Below are 22,961 nucleotides of genomic sequence, written 5' to 3' on the forward strand. Positions count from 1 at the left end.
AACCCGCAACCTCATGGTTCCTAGTGGGATTCATTAACCACTGAGCCATGATGGAAACTCTTGTCTTTTTATTTTTGAGGTTTAAGTCTACTTTACATACTCTGGATACAAGTTCCTTTTTGCTTTCTTCACGACATTTTAAAAAACTTTTTGAGACATGCAGATGGCCAAAACACACATGAAAAGATGTACAACATCATTAATTATTAGAGAAATGCAAATCAAAACTACAATGAGGTACCACCCTATTCCAACCAGAATGGCCATCATCAAGAAGTCTACAAACAAGTACTGAAGAAGGTATGGAGAAAAGGGAACCCTCCTACACAGTTGGTGGGAATATAAACTGGTGTAATCACTATGGAGAACAGTATGGAGGTTCCTCAAAAAACTGAAAATGGAACTACCATATGATCCAGCAATCCCACTTCTTGGCATATATCTAGAGAAACCATAATTTGAAAAGATTCACATACCACAATGTTCATTGTAGCACTATTTAGAATAGCCAAGAAGTGGAAGTAACATAAATGTCCATCAACAGAGGAATGGATAAAGAAGATGTGGTACATATATACAATGGAATATTACTCAGCCATCAAAAAGAATGAAATAATGCCATTTGCAGCAATATAGATGGACATAGAGATTATCATACTATCCTACAATGAAAGACAAACATCGCATGGTATCACTTATATGTGGATTCAAAAAAAAAAGGATACAAATGAACTTATTTTCAGAATGGAAATAGACTCACAAACTTTGAAAACATACTTACGGTTATCAAAATAGACAGGTGGGGAGGGATGGACTGGAGGTTTGGTACTGGAAATATGCCCACTGAAGTACATGGAATGAGGCCAATGAGGACCTGATGTATAGCACAAGGGAACTCTACCCAATATTCTGTGATAATCTATGTGGGAAAAGAATCTGAAAGACAATGGACATGTGTGCATGTATAATTGAATCCCTTTGTTGTACAGCAGAAATTACAGCAACACTATAAATCAGCTATACTTCAATAAAACTTGAAATAATGGGGAAAAAAAACTTTTGAACTTGATGAAGTCCAATTCACTTATGTTGTGTTTTTTGGTATTATTCTTATTGTTTATACTTTTGGTATTATATCTAAGAAACCCTTGTCCAATATAAGGTTACAAAAATTTATGCCTGTTTTCTTCTAAGATTTTCATGGCTTTAGTTCTTGTATATAGATCTGTAATCCATTTTGAGTGAATTATTATGTATGGTGTAAGGTAAGGCTCTAACATTTCTTTTCCATGTTGATGGCCAAGTTCCCCCAAACAATGTGTTGAAAAATTCATCTTCCCCCTTTGAATTTTCTTGATAGTTTTGTAAAAAGTTAATTGACAATAAATTTAAGGGCTAATTTCAGTGTGCCCAATTCTATTCCATTGATCCATAGGTCTAGCCTTATGCCAATATTATATTGTCTTGATTACTGTTGCCCTGTATTAATTTTTGAAATCTGGAAGTTTCAACTTTGCTTCCCTTTAAGTATTTTTTTTCTTTATTCTGGGTCCTTTGTGTTTATTTCCATTTGGAGTTTACAATCAGTTTTTTAATTTCTGCAAAAGAGCAGCTCATATTTTGATAGGGATTGCATTTTGCCTTTCTTTTTTTTTTTAATGGCTGCACTCACAGCCTATGGAGGCTCCTGGGCTGGGGATTGAAACTGCACCTCCACAGCAATCTAAGCCTCTGCAGTTGGAGTCTCAATCCACTGCACGGCGGGAAATCCAGGGATTGCATTTTGAATCTGTAGATGAGTTTGAGAAGTATGCCATCTTTTGTGTGTGTGTGTGTGTGTGTGTGTGTGTGTGTGTGTGTGTGTGTGTGTGTGTTTGCCTTTTCTAGGGCTGCTCCCGCAGCACATGGAGGTTCCCAGGCTAGGGGTCCAATCAAAGCTGGACCTACACCACAGCTCACTGCAACGCTGGATCCTTAGCCCACTGAGCAAGGCCAGGGATCAAACTTGCAACCTCATGGTTCCTAGTTGGATTTGCCAACCACTGAGCCATGATGGGAACTCAAGGTATGCCATCTTAACAATACTGTCTTCCATACGGGGAACATGGGGTATGTTTCATTGTGTAGGTCTTCTTTTTATTTCTTTCAACAATGTTTTATAGTTGTCAGCATAAAACTATTGCAATTCTTTCGTTAAATTTATTCCTAATTACTTTATTGTTTGTTGTTATTATAAATGGGATTGTTTTCTTAATTTCATTTTGGATTGTTCATTGCCAGTATATAGAAATACAGTATGTTTTTATACCTTTATCTTTTACCCTGTTGAGCCCATTTATTAGTTTGAACAGGTTTTTAGTAGATACCTTAAGATTTTCTATATGAAGGTAATGTCATCTGCAAATAGAAAGAGCTCTCCTCCTGCATTTCCAATCTAGATGACTGACGGCTTTTACTGCATTTCTTGCCTAATTGATCTCTAGTCCAATGTTGAAAGAAGAGGTGAGGACAGATATCCTTGTCTTGTTCTTAAACTCAGTGATGAATAGGTTCAGTCTTACACTATAAAGTATTTCGGTTGTGAGTTCTTTCAAAAATGACCTTTATAAGGTTGGGGGCAGTCCCTTCCATTCCTAGTATTATGGAAGGTCATGGGATTTTTGTCAAATGCTTTTTCTGCAACTCTAGAAGTGATCGTGTAGTATTTTCCCCTTATTCTATTGCTATGGTGTATTACATTGATTTTTTTATATTAACAAAACTTGCATTCCTGGGATAAATCCCACTTAGTCATAACATTAATTCTTTTTATATGTTGCTGTGCTGATTTGCTTGTATTTTGTTGAGTATTTTTACATTTGTATTTATAAGGGATATTAGCGTATAGTTTTCTTTCCTTGTGATGTCTTTTTCTAGCTTTGAAATTGGGGTAGTACTGGCTTCATAGAATGAGATGTTAAAGTGTTTCCTCCTCTTATTTTTTGGGGGGAAGACCAGGAAAGTTTGTGAAAAGTTGGTGTTAATGCTTTAAATGTTTAGTAGAATTCACTTGTGAAGCCATCTGGCCCTAGGCTTTTCTTTGAGGGGGGGGAAATATATATATACAGTTATATCTCTCACTTTTAGAACTCTTAAATTTACTTATGTAACTAGATCAAGTTTTTAATCTTTAAATTTCAAAGTCAATGTTACATTGGGAATAAAGAATATTATGTGACCATGTAGAGAAATAGTGTATTTGAAATTATAAGATAGACATTCCTGTTGTGGCTCAGCAGAAATGAATCTGACTAACATCCATGAGGACACAGGTTTGATCCCTGGCCTTGCGCAGTCGGTTAAGGATCTGGTGTTGCTGTGACTGTGGCATATACCAGCAGCTACAGCTCCTATTCGACCCCTACCCTGGGAATCTCCATACGGCACAGGTGAGGCCCTAAAAAGCAAAAAAAAAAAAAAAAAAAATTAATAATAATAATAATAATAATAAAATGAAATAAATAAGATAAAATGGATCTTTGTCATTTTGGGTTACCTGGCATCCAGCCTCTTTCCTATTTAAGAGAATCCAGTAGGCATCGGGCAGAATCTCACATCACCAATGGCATGGAAGAACACACACCCAAGTTTTGTCAATTGAATATGACTACCTTGCATTCTGGACCTAAGGTCATGAGGCAAAGGCAGAGGCTGGCCCCAGCCCCCTTGGGAGTATTAGACATGGGGCATGATAGCAGAGGCCACATGATGCTTCCAGAAATCGGGATCCTGGGGAAAGTTGGGTACATACACAGATATGAACCTGGGAAGGGCTACTTTGTCTATTTCACAACTTTGAATTTTGGTTCAAAGTATCTGTTATAAGCTTTATAAAGCTTTTAATGAAGCATGACAGGTTTTATGAGAGAAATGAGAGTTCAAGCATTCCAGATTGTAAAGGAGTTTGAGATATTCAATATCCTATAAGAACTTCTCAAGAACAGTAATTTAGCAAATAAATATGATTTGGATGAAAGCATAGATCATGAGGAGCTACCTATTATAAATCTTATCTTTTCCTATGACAGTTATCAGACGAATTTATTATATATTTTTCAGTGTGCACTGGCTCCATGATTCTTTCCAATGCTTTGATTTACCTGGTCAATAACAAAATTTTAGACCAAAGCCTAATTTAGGAGTCAATATAATGAATCTTTGTTTAACCTCTAGAGATTAGAGGGATATAATCATGAACAACAGACTCCCTAATGTCACATAATTTATTATTTTGTGAGCAGAGACATGCACAATTATAAATATAATGTTAGAAAATTACCACTTCTGTAAATGGAATTTGAATGCTCAGAGAAGAAGAAATAGATTTACAGCCTGTGAGGACTTAGCAATCATCTTAGAAAAGGTGTTATTTGATCAGAACTTGATGAATAATGATATTTTCTTAAATTTGATTTAGGAAAGAGGCAGACATGACAAAGGTAACTGCACAAAGAAAGGAGACTGTGAATGTGACCAAAGATTGAGGTTGATTGAAGTTTGTGACACATGAGTAAGAATAAAAATAATGAAAATTTGCTAATGATATAGTACTTCTGATATTTAAACATATAATAACAGATTTAGTCTTCACACATCTATGAGGTAGGTACCACTATTACCTTCATTTGTCTCTTCATTTACATACTTAAAAAAAGATACAGACTGGGGCTTTGGGATGGAAATGTTCTAAAATTAGGTTGTGATAATGATTGTACAAGTATAAATATAACAAAAGTCATTGAATTATAAAAAATAAAATAGAAAGAAAGGTACACAAGTAAGTGATTTATTTTGGCAGACAGGCTGTTAGATATTCTCCTATCAAATCCCAACTCCTGTTATGAGTGACGTGGGGCCTGTGATTTGCCGTTTACTAGGAGAGTACAGCTCTGTGTTGGGCTATCATTTGCATATTTAGGATACATGAGGGTGTAGTTATCATCTCACTGTCAGACTCTACAGTCCTTCTTGTACTGGCTTTGGTGAAGTAAGCTGCCATGTGGCCAGGGAACTGAAGGTGGCCTCCAGCTTACAGCTTGCAAGAAGCTGGTGTTGTCAGTCCAATAATCTGTAAGGAACTGAAGCCTACTGACAAGCAGGTGAATTTGGAGTGGACCTTTCCCCAGTCTAGCCTCATAAGAGCCCCACACACCAGCTGACATCTTGAATTTCAACCTTTTGAAACACCCTTAAGTAGGGAAACCATTCAAGTCCTTCCCAGATTTCTGATCCAGAGAAATGGTGGGATCATAAAACGTCGTGTTTTAAGCTGATTTTGTGGCTATTTCCTACACAGCAATAACTAACCCTTGCCTGATATCATACATGTAGTACGTTCATGTGTAAGGGTATAAAACTTGGTAGCTGAACTCTGATCTGGGAAGTTTATGCTAACAGCTATAATTTTAGAGCTTCTCACATTAGGATTTTTTTCTATGTTTCAGTGGTCACTCCTCTAACACTTGTTATAATCATAGAATTTCTCATGATAAAAGCCAAAATTAATGGGTTAGATCTGGGAATCAGATGCTTCTTCCTGGTGGAGGTACTAGATAGCTACTAGCATTGATGAATAGAGATTTTGAAAGTTGTCCTAGGTGGCAGCAAGACTTGGACTTGAGCCACAGCTAGTACTCAGATACCCAGCAGCTATCATTGTGGTGTGGGAGTCAACGTGGTTTCTAGACGTAAGACAGGACAGCATCTAGCACAGCCACCCACACTTGAAGCGTGGCTCCAGAGCTGAGATAGCACAACAGTCCCTTCGGAGGTGGGTCCAATGGCATCTGTGTGCTTTGTGAGGAAGAGGACCCTGGGAGCTGAATGAACTGCTTCCTTTGACTCTGCAAAACTCTAGTACCTATACAAATGTGCTGCAGACCCAAATGAGTATAGGACAGAGGATGGGATTTTCTTACCTGGCAGGTGTAGCTGGAGATTTCCAGCTCCACAGAGCCTAGGCTCTGCAACTCCCCCACCCAGTGGCATCTAGGAACAGAGGATACTCTGAGTGAAGTGTCTGTGGACCACCTGTGCCCAAGGTCGGGGAGCCCAGGCCAGTGAGTTGTGGCAAAAACCAGCAAGCAGACCAATGAATATTTGAGTGGAGGTGGTAATAGGGAACTTGGCAGTCAAGCAGACAAGAGTTTAGGGGTTCAAGTTTAATATAGTTGTAAAGACATTTTCTGTGCAGGCTGATGAGGCTGGAAGAAAATAAACTATGAAATGCCACAGCACAAACACTCAGATGCCTATGGTGACAACTCCTATGTATGATTGGAATCATCTTCTGAAGAAACTTGTTCCTAAATATTTTATGCTGACATGGAGTGATCTGAAAGTATTGAACAAAACCATGTACATTACCTTTGCAAATGAATGTTTCTTATGTCCATCTTCAGTCCCTGATCAAGTGCCTGTTTGCTAAAGACAGAGAAACAGAGACAGACTACAGAGGGCTGAGTAGAAAAGGAAATACCACCATTAAGAGGTCTGAGAGTTCCCGTCATGGCTCAGTGGTTAACAAATCTGACTAGCATCCGTGAAGATGCAGGTTTGATCTCTTGCCTTGCTCAGTGAGTTAAGGATCCAGTGTTGCCATATGACACAAATGTGCTCTAGCGTAGGCTGGCGGCTCCAGCTCTGATTCCACCCCAGCCATCTGCTGCTGGTGCGGCCCTAAAAAAAAAGTTTCCAACCCATTAAGCCAGACAGAAACTGATGATTTGGTCATCATATTTATCAAGCTAACGCCTAAAGACTTTAGTCTGTGAGAGATAGTGAAGCAGTTATGCAAATTTATGCATAAAAATAAAAACCCCATATGTGTCTAGAGGGAGAGGTTTCCAGCCAAAATGCTAATGATATGAGGTAAGGATACTCAGCATCTCTACAGATTTTAAGAGCTCAAAATGCATTACAAATTTATTATCTGCTAGATGAGAGTAGGCAATGTTATCTGCCTCTGTTATAAATTTCGAAAGAGACCACATTTTAATTGAACAAAAGCATATCCATAATAATGGAAATCTCTGAAAGGGAAAACACCAGAAATACCTAAAATTAACTTTTTAGGATTTAAAAACATCTCAGAGACCCCAAAGAATCAAATGTATGTACAAAACTGCATGCAAATTTTAATATTATGAACATTTTAAAGAGGATTCTATTCTACATCATTTATATGTTTACCATATAAGCTACAGTAAAAAAAATTTTTTAAATAGTGTGAATTCTATGCTATATGAAAAAAATATGGCTGCTGCCTCAAGGTATTTACAAACTAATGGGGGAATAAAATGAATGAATGTCTCTAACATTAAGCAGATATTAGGTACTAAAGAGCTGTAAAGGAGTCACCTTGAAGTAATTGAAAAGGAAATAATTATCTGCAGTTGGCTTTGTAAAGGGTAGTTGAACCAGATTTTGAAGTATGGGTAGCATTTCCTGAGTCTATATTGGAGGAAGTAAATTTGTGGGGGAATAAAATAATGTTAATAAACTTGCAGAATGTGCAGTGTATTCAGTGGATGGTGGGGGTCAGTGGATGGTGGAGGCAGATCAAGGTCAGACAAGTTTGTTTTCTTTTTCTTATGGAAAAATAGATAACATTCAGTTTACTTGTTTGTGTGTTTTTCAGGGTTTTTTGGTTTGTGTGTTTTTTTTTGTTTTTTTGGTTTGTTTGTTTTTTAATAAAAAACACAAAACCTTCAGAGTTCCTGCTGTGGCGCAGCAGGATCGGCAACATCTTGGGAGTGCTGGGACACAGGTTCCATCCCTGGCCCAGCACAGTGAGTTAAGGATCTGGCATTTCTGTAACTGCAGTTTAGGTCACGACTGTAGCTCAAATGTGATCACTAGCCCAAGAAATCCATATGCGGTGGAGTGGTCAAAAAAGAAAAAACAAACAAACAAAATGTGATCGCTAGCCCAAGAACTCCATATGCAGTGAGGTGGTCAAAAAAGAAAAAACAAACAAACAAACACAAAATTTTGATGATGTTAAAAATTAATTATGTTTCATTTCTGTATTATGGGCAGAAAAATAAGTAGGAATAAAATGAAGAAGGATGAGGAAAAATAAAGAAAAAAGAAAACAAGAATTAGAAAAACAGAAATATAGGGTGTGAAGAAAAGAGAACCCTCCAGCACTGTTGGTGGGAGTGTAAACTGGTGCAACCGCTGTGCGGAACAGTATGGAGATTCCTCAAAAAACTAAAAACATAGCTATCGTACGATCCAGCAATCCCACTCCTGGGCATATATCCAGAAAAGACAAAAACACTAATTCAAAAAGATGCATATCCCCTATGTTCACTGCAGCACTATTCACAATAGTCAAGATGTGGAAGCAACCTAAATGTCCACCAGCAGATGAGTGGATAAAGATTTGGTACTTATATACAATGGAATATTACTCAGCCATCAAAAATAATGAAATAATGCCATTTGCAGCAACATGGATGGACCTAAAGATAATCATACTAAGTGAAGTGAGTCATACAAAGACAAATATCACATGTGGAATCTGAAAAAAAAAAATGATACAAATTAACTTATTTACAAAACAGAAACAGGCTCATAGATGTAGAAAACAAAGGTAATGGCTGCCAAAGGGGAAAGGGTCAGGGGAGGGAATAAATGAGGAGTTTGAGATTAACAGATACCCACCACAATATATAAAATAAACAAGGACCTACATTATATCATAGGGAGCTATGCTCAATATTTCATGATAACCTATAAGGGAAAAGAATCTGAAATATATATATTATATATATTCTATATAAATTCTATAAATAAAGAATTTACTTTTATATTCTAAAAGGTAAATATGTATATTTTTATGTATAACTGACTCACTTTGCAGTATACCTGAAACTAACACAATTTTGTCAGTCAGCTATATGCCAATTTAAAAAAAAAGAAAATGAAAAAAAGAAACAAAAAAAATTGAGAGAGAAAAAGAAACATGTGGGGAAATTTGTAAAGGAAAATTCACAAAACTCCTCTCTGAAGCAGGTACCCCCACCTATGGGGGCAGCACTATTGTTTTCCCACTAGAACCAGCCCCCATCTTCCCCACTGCACAGTTCACCCCTATGACAGACACTAAAATGGCCAGATACTCACTTTTGCTAGTACTTTCCAGCTGTGGCTTCAAGGCTAAAGCATAAAGCCCTATAGTAAGAAAAACCAGCCTTTTGCTTTGTTGCCTTTGTGTGGGTAAGCTTCCTGGCATTTTGGCAATCACCCTCCCACCATGCAGGTTCAAATCAGAGGATGAAAGCCAAGAGAGACATGAAAAAGTCTCAGTCCTCTGTGACCACATGGAGCTGCGAGATTAACCAACCGGCTAATTCTTTAACTAACCCCCGGGCCCTTGTCCAATAAGGTAATGCATGTATTCATTGCTTTAGCCTCTTTTAATGAAGTATTCTGTTAGTTGCGGCTGCTAGGGTCTTAACTGCACTGACATTCACTGAATTCACTTCACCAAGAGGAAAGCACATAATCCCAGAGAATCTGCAGTTTCCTATGGCGCAGGCTATGCTGGGGTCTTGCTCCACAACAGGCGCAGGACTGTCCACACCAAGGTGACCACTCGGACCTCTGGCTGGCTTGCTCAGCTTTGGTAGGGTATGCAGCAGCCACAGCCTGAGAAGGGCAAATGCCCCCAAGGGTGCCCAGCCATATCACAGCCACAGGCCCCTCAGGGCTGAGGCCAGCAGAGGGTGTGATCTGGGCCGGCATCTCTGGCGGTGCATCTGGAGGAAGACGATGAAGCTCAGCTGCGTTCCTGAGATGTTCTGGCACTGCAGAGGCTGAAACTTGTCCTACTGGTCCTCCTCTTTGAATCCACTTCAGGGAGAAAGGCTCCCAGAAGCTCTATGAATAAGTGGATGGGAAGGTCCAAGGGTGGGCTGCAGTGCAGGCTTCCTCTGCAGCCCCAATCCTTTGTGACTGAGGGCTTTCTTCCCTGGGGTGTCCAATTGTTGCTGACACTCAGCCCTCCAGCTGGCAGCCTACTCAGCAAATTGCCTCCACTAAAGACAGTGGTCAAGCTCAAGGTCATGGTCTTTCCTGCAAGGTCTGCAGCCCATGACAGGGAGGTGAAAAGGCCATGCTCCCTGACTTCAGGAGATGGCAAGCCGGAAGGGATAGTCCCAGCATCACAGATGCTGGTAAGGTCAGGGAGGCCTCTGTGGAAAGGGCACTGCAGACCAATCTGCAGCACCACCACCCCCAATAGCCCTGTACCCCAAGAGCACTTTAGAATAAGCTACTTGAACACGAGTCCCAGACATGCTTCTGGGGAACCCAATCTGCAACATTTCGTCCAGAAGCAGAGGAGGATTTTTTGAGGAAGTGCCCTTGACTACTGTGGTTGGCAGAGTGAATGCTGTGTAAATCAACCAATAGAGGGGCCAGAACACTGAAGTCTGAAGCAATGGATCTCAATGGGAGTGGTTTACACAAACACACGCGCACCCCCCCCCAAGGGGTGTTTGGCCATGTCTGGATAAATGTTTTGGTTGTTAAAACTAGGGGTCATACTGGGAGTTCCTGATGTGGCTCAGCAGAAACAAACCTGACTATGATCCTTGTGGATGCGGGTTTGATCCCTGGCCTCACTCAGTGGATTAAGGATCTGATGTTGCTCTGAGTTGTGGTGTCATTCGCAGATGCGGCTCAGATCTGCTGTTGCTGTTGCATAGGCTGGCAGTTGTAGCTCCAATTCAACCCATAGCCTGGCAACTTCCATATGCATAGGGATCATTCTGGCAACTGTTTGAGTGGAAGTCAGGAATATTGCTAAACACTTCATAATGCACAGAGAGGTCTCTGCCACAAAGAGCTCTCTAGCCCAGAATGTTGATGATGCTGAGGCTGGGAAGCCCTGGCTTAAGGGAATGGGACTGGAGAGACTCTAAAGGAGCAGGGAACCTTTGGGAAATGGAAGGCATAATATACAGGGGATGCAGAGGGGGTCAGGGAATGGAGGGAAGGGAGGCTGCTAAGCACGCTGTGCAAAGGCAGCTGAACTTACAGTAATGGAAACCATGAAAAGTGTCCATGCCAGGGACAAAGATGGTCAGATAATGTTTGCAAGAAATGGCACAGTCTGGCACTGGTGTTGGATGGGATTGGAGGGAGTTAGGCAGTGTCTGGAGGTCATGGGAACCCTGATGTTGTTTGATTAGCATGAGGGCAGGGGAGGGGGAGAAAGGATGGAGCAACATTAGTGAGAAGACAGATGAAGCTTAATCGTGGGTCAGGGAGGCAGCCAAAGTCATGTTGAAGGGCATGGACTCTGGAGCCAGAAGACTCAGGCTCAAATACCAGCTTTGCCACTCTGAGTTTTGCAACTTATATTTAATGTCTCTATGGCTTGATTTTTGACCTGCTGTTGTGACAATGAGATAATTTCTGTAAAACGCTTAGGAGTATCTGGTGCATGGCAAATGCTGTATAAATATTCTTAAATCAGTCAGTAAATACAAAGACACAGGCTGCCCTCAGGGTTCTGGCTCTTCTAATGTGTAGCTGGTGGATGACTTGTATTCTTGCCAATCTGAAGACAGGGAAGAGGGGCTCCTGGGTTTGTTTCTTGGGGTTGGAGGGGTGAGTAGGTCATGGGACCACATGTGCTTCATTGCAGAGAAATATGAGAAGGATGAAGTTGCAGTGTGGTCAAAACACCTGAAAGGGCAGGGAAGGTGACTGGAGAAATGAAGGCAGTTTAAAAGAGCCAATTCTGAATATATTCTAAAAAAAATGAAGTCTTGTACTGAACAAATCACTTTGCTGTAGATATTGTCTATTCCTCCTGTACTGAAACAAATAAGATGCTCCAGGCTTGTTTTCTTTCTTCCCAAGCAACAACTAAGCAGCAGGCTAATATTCATTCAAGTATCTCTGACCACTTTGTGATGTTAACTATTACTATTTTATGTGATTAAACAAATGAAAAAATTCTACCAGTAAGATATCCAGAATTCCATGAATGCTGAAGATAGTTTAAGTCCCTATGCTAATAATGAACTTACTTTTATTAAAAACAATGGCTTTAATTTTCCCCTTCCTTCTGATGTGTAACTACTTTCCCCTGTGCTATTCAGGATCAAGATTGTAAAACAGTACATTACAAAAATAATGTTTGTGAATATTATTTCACTTGGGTGCTTGGAAGCAGATTTAAATTTGCAAAGCTGTCTGTCCATGGAGATATGAAAGAAAGTTATATATGAGATGCAGTTATCCAAAATGATAATACTAAGGGCTCCCTAACTGAAGTTTCTTAGCAGGAAGAGCTAAGACTCTTTGGTTTTTTTGCAACTGTTTATTTGGAGCATGGGTTTTTCGTTTTTTGGTTTTTGTTTTTTTTTTTTCTTTTTGAAACAAGAGGAAAGATTTGCAGAAGCATCGCCTCTGTAACATCTTCTGTTTCTCTGCTTTGACAAACACATTTGGTTAATTGCATGGATTACTGATATTAATTTCTTTAGGGCCACACCCACAGCATATGGGACTTCCTAGGCTAGGGATTGAATTGGAGCTGCAGCTGCCAGCCTATGCCACAGCCATGGCAGCACTAAAACCTTAACCTGCTGAGTGAGGCCAGAGATTGAACCCACATCCTCAGGGAGACAACATCAGGCCCATAATCTACTGAGCCACAAGGGGAATTTCTGATAGGAATATTTTTAAAAAAAGAAAGTCCCATAGGGCTTGGGGAGTTTGTTTTATGAACTACAATTCTGAAATAGAGAAAAAGAAAGAAAGAGAGAAAGAAAGAAAGAAAGAAAGAAAGAAAGAAAGAAAGAAAGAAAGAAAGAAAGAAAGAAAGAAAGAGAGAGAGAAAGAAAGAAAGAAAGAAAGAAAGAAAGAAAGAAAGAAAGAAAGAAAGAAAGAGAGAAAGAAAGAAAAAGCCTAGTGATAAGATTTAAGTGTTAGTTGCATAGATGACAGTAGAAATTGTTTTACTTGTACGAAAAGTCTAATTCTGGAATTTTGTGAATTTACACAAAGTGAGAAAAGACAAAATTACATCCCATATTCCTCTGAACATAAAATAGATCATCATTACATAGGTCAGTCTATTTACTACTTATGTTTTGCATAGGTTTTGAAGTCTAATGAGTATTTTTTCCTTTTTTTTTTCTTTTTATGGCCACACCCATGGCATATGGAAGTTCCTGAGCTAGAGGTTGAATGGGAGCTGCAGCTGCCAGCCTATGCCACAGTCACAGTAATGCAGGATCCAAGCAGCATTTGCAACCTACACTGCAGCTTGTAGCAATGTCAGATCCTTGACCCACTGAGCGAGGCCAGGGATCAAACCCACTTCCTCACAGACAATATGTCAGACCCTTAACCTGCCTGACATTCAGGGATTAAACCTGAATCCTAATGGACACTATGTTGTGTTCTTAACCCACTAAACCACAATGGGAACTCCCATTCTATTATTTTTCTTTTACTTATCCTGTTCTTTTTTTAAAAAAAAAATTTTTGGAGTTCCCATTGTGGCACAGTGGTTAACGAATCCAACTAGGAACCATGAGGTTGTGGGTTCGATCCCTGGCCTTGCTCAGTGGGTTAAGGATCTGGTGTTGCCGTGAGCTGTGGTGTAGGTTGCAGATGGGGCTCGGATCCTGCGTTGCTGTGGCTGTGGTGTAGGCTAGCGGCTACAGCTCTGATTAGACCCCTAGCCTGGGAACCTCCATATGCCTTGGGGGTGGCCCTAGAAAAGGCAAAAGACCAAAAAAAATTTATATTATAGTTGACTTACAATATTCTGTCAATTTCTGCTGTGACCCAGTTATACATAGATATACATTCTTTTTCTCACATTATCCTCCATCATGTTCCAACACAGATGATCCCTGTGCTATACAGCAGGATCTCATGGATAATCCTTGTTTTTAAAGCATCAAAGATTTTGTTTGCATTTTAATCAGTCTTCCAGAAAGAGCTACCCACACTGTTAGCAGGTACATTTAGTCTGTCATGCAGTTTGTGAGACACGGTAGCAAAATATTTCCTTATTAACGGCATGAGTTGAAATACCTGTGCATCAGGAATGGGCAGGTTCTAGGCATGCCACTTGTAGCCCCAAATCCTAGGGTGCGATGGTGATTATGCAGGACTTATTCCTATTTTAGGGTCATTTGAAAGCCTGTGTATTGGGGGCATGGGGCACATCAGGTTCAACACTACCCATCCAAACTGAGTATAATGTCTGGGACCTAACATGCACATAGTAAATATTTGTGGAACAAATGAATAAATGGGTTTAATAGTCCTCAGCAGGACTTCAGCACCTATACAAAACTACAGACCTTTTAATCCCCTCAGTCATCCAGTCAATCAGGCACAAGGTGTTGTGTACCTCTTACACATCAGACTCCTTTAGTTGCTGGACATACACAAGTGAAGAAGCTCATTGAATTTATATACACATTTTTTTTTTCCTTTTCGTGGCTGCACCTGAGGCATATGGAAGTTCCTAGGCCAGGGGTTGAATTGGAGCTGCAGCTGCAGTCTACACCAGAGCAACACTGAATCCGGGCTACATCTGTGACCTAAGCCACAGCTTGCTGCAATGTGGATGCTTAACCCACTGAGCAAGGCCACATCCTCACAGACATTATGTCAGTTTCTTAACCCACTGGAGCCACAATGGAAACGCCTCAATTTATATTCTAGAGGCAAGAGGCAGAAATAAATAAGGCAAAATTGCTTATTCATTCCAAAGGCAATAGTTTGCATCTGTTAACCCCAAATTCCCAGGCCATCCCCATCCCCCTCGCCCTTGGCAACCACAAGTCTGTTCTCCATGTCCATGATTTTCTTTTCTGTGGAAATAATCATTTGTGCTGTATATTAGATTCCAGATATAAGTGATCAAGCTGTATAGCACTGGGAACTATATCTAGTCACTTATGGTAGAGCATGAAAATGTGAGAAAAAAGAATGTATATATGTATATATATGATTGGGTCATCTTGCTGTGTAGTAGAAATTTGACAGAACACTAAACCAGCTATCATGGAAAAAAATACAAATCATTAAAAAAATAAGGCAAAATTTAAAATGGTGGATGGTTATAAGAGGAAAAAAGTCAAAAGATGGAGAGAAGGAGTATTGGATCAGTTTATGTTTTAGAGTAGCCAAGAATCTCCTTAATCCATGGAAACGACAGCAATTCCATTCCATGATTTCAGCCACTAAACTGAGGATCCTGAAATAGGCATCCTTTTCTAATTTGCAGGCTTATCATGGAATGCTTATTTTTTACAAGGCTCTTATATATACATAAATGTCATAGGATTTGTCATTTGAGAGCTTCCTTTTTAAAGGCTGTCCTCTAATAAGGCCCTGGTGGGACCTCTAGGCCTCACTACACAGACTCCTGGTTTGGAGGGGCATCCAGATGAAGCTTAAACAGATATCTCAAACATCTTGACAAATGAAGTTATAAAATTTAAATTTTGAATTATTTTTTTCCTTCTTTTGAAGAATTAAGGTACTTATAAAATCTACTTAGATTAAGATACTTATACTTTATAGAAATTAAAATATTTATAAAAATTCAGAATTTAATTTTTTGAAGTTTCTCCCTCACCATTATATTCACGATTATCTTTCAGTTTATTGTTTCTCTTCTAATTCCTACGTGTCTTAGCTGAGGCTGCCGTAACAAAACACCATAGACTGTGTGGCTTAAACAACAGAAATTAATTTTCTCACAATGCTAGAAGGTGGAAAGCCCAAGGCCAAAGTGCCAGCAGAGTCAGGGTCAGCTGAAGACCCTCTCCGGTTTGTAGACAGCCCCTTCTTACTGTGGCATCACATGGCCTTTCCTCAGTTTGTGCACTTCTTATTCTTATAAGGCCAGCAATCCTAATTGGATTTGATTCCCACCCTTATGAAAATGATTTAAACTTAATTATATCCTAAAAGCACTACCTCCAGATACAGTCATGTTAGAGACCAGCGCTTCAAAATATGAATTTTGTGGAGACACAATTCAGACTATAGCAAAAAGAAAAAACTTTTGAACACTTTGCTTTTTAAAATAATGCATACATTTTATTCAATCAAACTTTATCCAGCACCTCCTCTGTGCCAAACACTGTTCTAAATATCTGGGTTATACAGATAAGCAAAGCAAAGATCCCTGCCCTCGTGGAATGTGTATTTCGGCAAGCGGATTTTATTAATCTAAATTATTTAATACAGATGAAGTTTTGATAGGTCTTACTGAAGCTTTGCTTGATAGTAAATAATTTAAAAAACATCAGAAAGAGGGAGAAATCAGACATCTTGCAAAAAGTCAGGCATTACTAAAATTACCATATAGGAGTTCCTGTCGTGGCGCGGTGGTTAACAAATCCGACTACCAACCATGGGGTTTCAGGTTTGATCCCTGGCCTTGCCCAGTGGGTTAAGGATCTGGCATTGCCATGAACTGTAGTGTAGGTCGCAGATGCGGCTCAGATCCCTCATTGCTGTGGCTGTGGTGTAGGCTGGCAGCTACAGCTCCAATTAGACTCCTAGCCTGGGAACCTCCATATGCGGCCCTAAAAAAAAATAAAGACAAAAAATAAATAAAATTTCCATACAAGATATGATGATAAAATGTAGCAAAATCTTCTAAATATCAAAACATGTCACAGAGCTTCGCTGAAATTGGCTGGGTTTATGGAGTCATGAGTTGAGAAAAGAAACTTGCCTTAGGGAAGAACTGAACAATATTTCAGAGCATTTTCCAGCAGGAACAAATAATATTAGAAAGTCTTGGTAGGAAAGAGAAATAAATAGTAATGAAATGTTATGTTTGGCAATCAGTGGACCAGCCCAAGAATAACAGTGAAATAGCAAGGGAGATTTTAAAGGCTTACTTATTAGGGATTAAGAACATTCAAAATGCTTATTTTATTATGTCACAAAGACTCTGAACAAGGCATTTAATCTGAGAGACACAAACTCAGAAAGAATACATTTAAGTTTTTTTTAAAAATCAAGCTGTATTGCTAATTACATAGCATTTAACAAACAATGCTGATAATATATTTAAATGTGATAATATTGTAACAAATCCATTTCAAAACATGAACTGGTTCAAACAAAAGGAAAACCATTTTTTCAAATATGTTCATAGGTAATAAACTGATTTAAAAATTTGAAGGTTTAACCAACAGCCAGTCTTGTCTCTTTTCTGGAAGAGCACCTTCTAGAGATGTGTTCTGGTGTGTCTGAAGACCTGCTTTGCTCTGAAAACCCAGAGCACTGGATAAAACCCATTGGGAAGGGAAGGAACGAAGGATAGAGGGAGGGAGGGAAGGAGAGAGGGAGAAAGTGAAAAGAAGAGAAAAGGGAGTTCCCGTTGTGGTGCAGCAGAAACCTGTCCAGCTAATATCTATGAGGATGTGGGTTCAATCTCTGGTCTTGCTCAGTGGATCAGTGATCTGGTGTTGCCGTGAGCTGTGGTGTGGGTCACAGACGAGGCTTGGATCCTGAGTTGCTATGGCTGTGATGTAGGCCGGCAGTTGCAGCTCTGATTGGAACCCTAGCCTGATAACTTCCGTATGCCACAGTTTCAGCCCTAAATAGTGAAAGGAAGGAAGGAAGGAAAGAAGGAAAAGAAAAAGTTGTATAGTATTCCCTCACTCAGCTTCCTCTCTCTCCTACGCTCATGGCTTTGACTTCAGAGCTATTCAAATATACCTAATGCTAGATCTGTATTGCACATTGTCGGAAAAAAATATTTTTCATATTCTACTATTTCCACATTAAGGAGAACTCTGGGGGTGGTGGGTTTTATCTCTCCCAATTCCAGCTGGTACAGAAGGGTTGTCTTAACTTTATTTAGAAGATTATTAAAACCCCCCTCCCCTGCCCTTCCTTTCCAACTCACAGACATTTCAGTGTCTATAACTTTACATCATTTAGGGAATTTTTTATTTTTACATTTATGTATATATGTATGTATGTATGTCTTTTTAGGGCCACACCTGTGGCATATGGAAGTTCCCAGGCTAGGGATCCAATTAGAGCTGTAGCCACCGGCCTATGCCAGAGCCACAGCAACACCAGATCTGAGCTGTGTCTGCGACCTACACCACAGCTCACGGCAATGCCAGATCCTTAACCCACTGATCGAGATCAGGGATCGAACCTGCATCCCCATGGATCATAGGTTTGTTAACCACTGAACCATGAAGATAGGAACTTCATTCCCCATCATTTAGGGAATTTTTTAAAGTTATGGTTCATTACCTCCTCTGCATTTTGCCTTAAATCCTTCTACATCACACACATTGCAGTCCATCTTCTGGGTGAATAAAAATATATTAGAGTATTATACAAAAAATCTTGGAACATGCTGTGTCTACTTTGTATACTTTCAATCAAGCATTCTTAAGTAAAATTTAAATTGCAGCTGTAGAACAGTTTGAATTTTTGTGCAATGGAATATACCTTACTTCTGAAACCATTTCCCCCCCGCCCCCGCCTCCAGCTTTATTGAATTACAATTGACATAAAACATTTTGTAAGTTAAGGTATACAACATGATGACATGATATATATGTGACATGGTTACCATGATAAGATTAACACAACCATCACCTCACATATATACAAGTTTTTTAAACCATTTGAAAGGTTTTATGTTTTAAATGGAAAAATCAAATATGTTTTGTTTTTGTTTTTTGTTTTTGTCTTTTCTAGGGCTGCACAAGCAGAATATGGATTTTCCCAGGCTAGGGGTCTAATTGGAGCTGTAGCCGCCAGTCTACACCACAGCCACAGCAACATGGGATCTGAGCCCCATCTGCAACCTACTCCACAACTCATGGCAATACCGGATCCTTAACCCACTGAGCGAGGCCAGGGATCAAACCTGCAATCTCATGGTTCCTAGTCGAGTTCATTAACCACTGAGTCACAACAGGAACTCAATGAAATTATGTTGCACAAAATTTAACTCAGTTCTGTCTCATTAAAAATAAATCCCATGGGTGAATTGCCTTCATGGCTCTGCAGTTAACAAACCCCACTATGATCCATGGGTATGCAGGTTCGATCTCTCATCTTGATCAGTGGGTTAAGGATCTGGCATTGCTGTGAGCTGTGGTGTAGGTTGCAGATGAGGTTCGGATCCCTCATTGCGGTGGCTGTGGCGTAGGCCAGTGGCTATAGCTCTGATTTGACCCCAGCCTTGGGAATTTCCATATGCCACAGGTGCAGCCCTAAAAAGCAAAAAAAAAAAAATTAAAAATTAAAAAAATAAATAAATCCCATGGGAATTAGCAAAGAGCTAAATCAGTGTCTCTGAAGTATCTGTTATTCGGTTGCAATTATATTTTCTAGTGAATGATTATTTCAGTCACAGCTCATGAAAAATAGAGAATTATGAGTGAATTAATGTAATAAAAGAGAATCGTTAAAATAAAAGGTTGCACTTACTCAGTACTGATTTTTCAAGAGTTCCGTGGTGGCTCAGTGGGTTAAGTTCTCCATGTTGTCATTGATGCAGCTTGGCTGGCTGTTATGGTGTGAGATCAGTCCCTGGCCTAGGAACTTTCACATGCCATGGGTGGGGTCAGAAAAAAAAATTTGAACTTTCAGGGAAACTTCAGCCAAGATGGTGCAAATTCTCACAAGTTAGGTGATTTGGGCTCCCAGAAGTGAAGTCAGATCACATTCAGTAATGACTTGTTTGTTGTGATTTAGAAACCAAATGCTTCCAAATGTGCTGTATTATCTTCCCCTATAAATTCATCTTGAGCTAGCTATTTAATAGCATTTCTTTAACATATTTTACTTATAGAATCACAGACCTTTATATCTTATATTGAACTGTTTTGATTATAAATATCACCCATCCTTTTTCACTCTACAGGTGTTATTAGACTGCAAACATAGTCGCTTAAAAGGAGTAGGGTAAGCTATGTTAACTCTATTGTGAAACATGCTTCCTAAATTTCCTTACACATTTTCCTAAAATTTTGTTCTTTTTGGCTTATAGGGAATTCCTCTGTGTTCTCATTTCTAAAGCTAATTCTCAAACCCTGGAAATACTTATGTGACAGATAAAGTTTAATTACCCCAATGGAACTAAAAACCAACCAGATGGCTGGTGTGGATCAGCTGCTCAGAGCATGCAGCAATCTGGGCGATGCTTATTGAAAGAGTGGCAAACAGCAGGCGATCTGTACAGAGGAAGGGTCATGGGTGGAAAGAGCAATAACACTCAAAAAGATGGCCTCAGAGTCTGTGCTAGGAAGGGATGTCCTGGTCATCTAGGACATTTTTGTTCCCACAGGGCAGCAATTTCAAAGAGCAGGGTTACTTCTAGATTTTTTTTTTAAAGCAATGAAATGGTTAAATTGTATACACATTCATTTTTATTTGATGCCAAGTTGATAATAGTTTATTTTCCTGAGAAAAATCAGAGCTGAGGTTTTTTTTCCATTTCGTTTGCCTTTGAAAGAAAGTAGGGGAAGTGAGCAGTGGGTAATTTAGCTGGATTGCTGAATAGAACATTCTATCCCGATCATGTTTAAATTCACATTTTATGATATTTATCAATTTAGCTTCATTATAACCTCTGCTACTCTATGGAAAGTTAGAATAGCCCATTTGCTTTATGAATATCCCAGGCCATTCTACGGCAATGTAATCTCTGGCATTTAACATAACAGAATGATACTGGCAAAATATGGCCCCCAAATAAAATTCCTAAACTTTGCTCCCCTCTTCTCTATTCATCCCTATTTTCATTTCCTATTTAAATATTCAACCCATTCAGCAATCCTACTCTTGGTCATATATCCAGAAAAACCAAAAACTTTAATTCAAAAAGATGCATGCATCCCAATGTTTATCACAACAGTATTTACAACAGCCTAAACCTGGAAGCAACTTATATGTCCATCAATAGAGGACTGGATGAAGAAGATGTGGTACATATATGCATGGAAAATTATTCGGCCATAAAAAATAATGGAAGAATGCCATATCCAGGACATGGATGGACCTAGAGACGATCATACTAAGTCAGATAAAGACAAATATCATATGATATCACTTATATGTAGAATCTAAAAAATAATACAAAGAACTTATTCACAAAACAGAAATAGACACGCAAACATGGAAAACAAACTTGTGGTTACCAAAGCGGAAAGGGGACAAAAAGATAAGTCAGGAATTTGGGATTAACTGATACTCACTACCATATAGAAAGTAGATAAACAACAAAGATCTACTGTATAGGACAGGGACCTATATTCAATATCTTATAATAACCTATAATGGAAAAGAATCTGAAAAAGAATATGTGTATGTGTATTCATATATATATATATGAATCACTTAGCTATATACCTGAAACATTGTAAATTATATACTTCAACTATAAAATAAATAAATAACCCAAACACTTCCTCATTGCAGCCTTCCTGAATTTCTCCAATAAGGATTATTCCTCTCTCAGTGGTATTCCTACCACAATTTGCATATGTTTCTATTTTGATATTTATTTCATTCTGTCTTAACTCTACAATATTGTAAGAAATATACTCTTATGAAAGTAACCACTGTCTCAGAGTTTCCATTGTGAATCAGTGGGTTAAGAACCCGACATAGTGTCTGTGAGGATGTGGGTTTGATCCCTGGCCTTGCTCAGTGCATTAAGGCCTCAGCTGCAGCTTCTTTTTTTTTTTTTTTTTGTCTTTTTTGCTATTTCCTTGGGCTGCTCCCACGGCATATAGAGGTTCCCAGGCTAGGGGTCGAATCGGAGCTGTAGCTCCTGGCCTACGCCAGAGCCACAGCAACGCGGGATCCGAGCCGCTTCTGCAACCTACACCACAGCTCACGGCAACATGGATCATTAGCCCACTGAGCAAGGGCAGGGACCAAACCCGCAACCTCATGATTCCAAGTTGGATTCGTTAACCACTGCGCCACAACGGGAACTCCTGCATCTTCTATTCAACCCCTAGCTTAGGAACTTCCACATGCCATGGGTGTGGATCTAAAAAAAAAAAAAAAAAAGAAAAAAGTAACTCCTGTCTTATCTATGATGATAGCCATAGCCATCTTCATGATCATCCAACTAAAGATATTTTCTCAAGACTTGATTCTATTTATCACTTTTGCTCTATGTTTTTAATTGTATTTTCTTTGCTCTCCACCCAGCTTACCTGACTCCAGTATCCAACACATCTGTGTTTGTAATAAATGGCTCTGTGTGGTAGTTCTGGATCTATACCACATTCAAAATTCAGATGTAGGTGTCTTGCTCTTGGCTGAAAGAGGACCATACAAAATAAATCATTAAATGTTTACTGGAATTTTGTAGACAATCTCCTAAACATACAGCAGCTATAAAACCAATATCAGATTTAAGAGGAACTGAATGAGAAACTCAAATAATACAATCCAGGAAATAGTTATCTGATCTGTAAGAGCAAAATAAAGAAAGAAAAATGAAGGTTTGAAGGGGAGTCAACACATCCAAAAAGCCTCATCCATATATAATGTTAGTGAGACCACAGAAGCAACTTTTTCATATTACAAGCAACTGTCTCTAATCCCAAAAGGCAGTGCTGACCAAGAGAGAAAAGAAGAAAGGAAGGAAGGAAGAAGGGAGGCAGGCAGGAAGGCAGTCAGGCAGGCAGGAAGGAAGAAGTTATGGAAATAAAAACAGAGAAAGAAAGACAAAGAGAGAGAAAGAAAAAGAAAGAAAGGGAGGAAGAGAAAAAAGAGAATGAAATAAATACAGTGATATAGAAAGACAGAGAAAGAAAGAAACAGAAAGAAAGAAAGGATGAAAGAAAAAGAAAGAAAAAAGAAAGGACTTCTGATATTATTCCACTTGGCACAGATATTGACTAAAGGTGTTT

Source organism: Sus scrofa, chromosome 8 (genome assembly GCF_054392235.1).
Source record: "Sus scrofa isolate SSC_HxYL_T2T_F1_AM1 chromosome 8, Sscrofa_HxYL_maternal_Yorkshire_Landrace_v2.0, whole genome shotgun sequence".
In the NCBI taxonomy this organism is placed as follows: domain Eukaryota; kingdom Metazoa; phylum Chordata; class Mammalia; order Artiodactyla; family Suidae; genus Sus; species Sus scrofa.